This window comes from Poromitra crassiceps, assembly GCF_964638095.1.
Source record: "Poromitra crassiceps genome assembly, chromosome: 5".
Classification (NCBI taxonomy): Eukaryota; Metazoa; Chordata; class Actinopteri; order Beryciformes; family Melamphaidae; genus Poromitra; species Poromitra crassiceps.
In genome coordinates, this window is record NC_139642.1 from 55,673,084 (window position 1) to 55,675,583 (window position 2,500).

The 2,500-nt window shown below is 49.2% G+C and overlaps 1 protein-coding gene across 1 annotated transcript in view; it reads right to left on the bottom strand.

Moving 5' to 3' along the window:
* clpb (ClpB family mitochondrial disaggregase) overlaps nucleotides 1-2,500 on the bottom strand; it is a 54,424-nt gene that overhangs the window by 19,890 nt on the left and 32,034 nt on the right. The window lies entirely within an intron of this gene.

The window sequence follows — 2,500 nt, forward strand, 5'->3', positions numbered from 1 at the left end:
AGACACACAGACAGACAGACAGATACAGACAGACACAGACAGACACAGACAGACAGACAGACAGACAGACAGACAGACAGACAGACAGACAGACAGAGAGACAGACAGATAGACACACAGACAGACAGACAGATACAGACAGACACAGACAGACACAGACAGACAGACAGACAGACAGAGACAGAAACAGAGAGATATGGTAAAAGAGAAGACAATACAGAAATAAGCATAAGTCAATGAAAAAGGAACAGGAGATTTGGAAGAGAGACATTTTAAATCAAAGGGAGAGCAACTAGAAAAATGTATGAAATCAACTCCAACACACACAACAAATTACATCATCTAATTTGTTACTAAGCTACAGTATAAATAAACATAGATAGCTTGTGATAAATTCAGCAGCAATCCCTAAATGAGTCAAACTTGTAATAAGCTTCTCTCTCTTTCTCTCTCTACCACTCTCTTCACTTCCTGCTTGTATCTTCACCTGACACTTCTTCTTTCAGATGTTTCCTCTCCATGTCACAGCAGCCATCTGCTTTCCATCTTCCTCCTCCGCATCTCTTCCTCTGTAACATCCTCTAACTCTCTCTCTGTCTGTCTCTCTTTCTCTGATACTCTTCCCTTTCTCTGTTTTCTGCTTTGTTTTCTTTGTTTCTTTTTGTCTATAAAATGTCAGAAAATGGTGAAAACTGTCAGTGTTTCCAAAAAGGCCAAGATGACGTCCTCAGACGTCTTGTTTTATCCACATCACAATCACAACCCAAACATATTCTGTTTACTGGCAGTAAAGAAACCAGAACATATTCACATTTAAGAAACGGGAATCAGACAGTCTTGATTAAATCATTGCAGCTCTCGCTGATTTGATCTCTCCTTTCCTCATCCTCCTCACCTCTCCGTCCTTGTCACCCTCACCCCCTCCTCCTTTCCTCTCTTCCTTCAGTCTGTCTCTCCTTTCCTCTCTTCCTTCAGTCTGTCTCTCCTTTCCTCTCTTCCTTCAGTCTGTCTCTCCTTTCCTCTCTTCCTTCCCTCCTTCCTTCAGTCTATCTCTCCTTTCCTCTCTTCCTTCCATCCTTCCTTCAGTGCGTCTCTCCTGCCTGCAGCTCTCTGTATCCCTGCCTCATTCATCCTCTCCTCCTTGTCTCCAGGTTTTCCCCCTGCAGTGGAGGCAGCCTGTTTATTCTCTCTCTCCATCTTGCTTAGCTCTGGCCTGCTGTCAAGCAGGTGGATAACTCTGGATAACTCAAGTTTGATTTCAGAGAAGGCCAGCCTCCACTACCTCCTTCTCTACAGCCCTGATCCAGCCTCCACTACCTCCTTCTCTACAGCTCTGATCCAGCCTCCACTACCTCCTTCTTTACAGCTCTGATCCAGCCTCCACTACCTCCTTCTCTACAGCTCTGATCCAGCCTCCACTACCTCCTTCTCTACACCTCTGATCCAGCCTCCACTACCTCCTTCTCTACAGCTCTGATCCAGCCTCCACTACCTCCTTCTCTACAGCTCTGATCCAGCCTCCACTACCTCCTGCTCTACACCTCTGATCCAGCCTCCACTACCTCCTTCTCTACAGCTCTGATCCAGCCTCCACTACCTCCTTCTCTACAGCTCTGATCCAGCCTCCACTACCTCCTTCTCTACACCCCTGATCCAGCCTCCACTACCTCCTTCTCTACACCCCTGATCCAGCCTCCACTACCTCCTGCTCTACACCCCTGATCCAGCCTCCACTACCTCCTTCTCTACACCCCTGATCCAGCCTCCACTACCTCCTTCTCTACAGCTCTGATCCAGCCTCCACTACCTCCTGCTCTACACCTCTGATCCAGCCTCCACTACCTCCTTCTCTACACCCCTGATCCAGCCTCCACTACCTCCTTCTCTACAGCTCTGATCCAGCCTCCACTACCTCCTGCTTTACAGCTCTGATCCAGCCTCCACTACCTCCTTCTCTACAGCTCTGATCCAGCCTCCACTACCTCCTTCTCTACACCTCTGATCCAGCCTCCACTACCTCCTTCTCTACAGCTCTGATCCAGCCTCCACTACCTCCTGCTCTACACCTCTGATCCAGCCTCCACTACCTCCTTCTCTACAGCTCTGATCCAGCTTCCACTACCTACTTCTCTACACCCCTGATCCAGCCTCCACTACCTCCTTCTCTACACCCCTGATCCAGCCTCCACTACCTCCTTCTCTACAGCTTTGATCCAGCCTCCACTACCTCCTTCTCTACAGCTCTGATCCAGCCTCCACTACCTCCTTCTCTACACCTCTGATCCAGCCTCCACTACCTCCTTCTCTACAGCTCTGATCCAGCCTCCACTACCTCCTGCTCTACAGCTCTGATCCAGCCTCCACTACCTCCTTCTCTACAGCTCTGATCCAGCCTCCACTACCTCCTTCTCTACAGCTCTGATCCAGCCTCCACTACCTCCTGCTCTACAGCTCTGATCCAGCCTCCACTACCTCCTTCTCTACAGCTCTGATCCAGCCT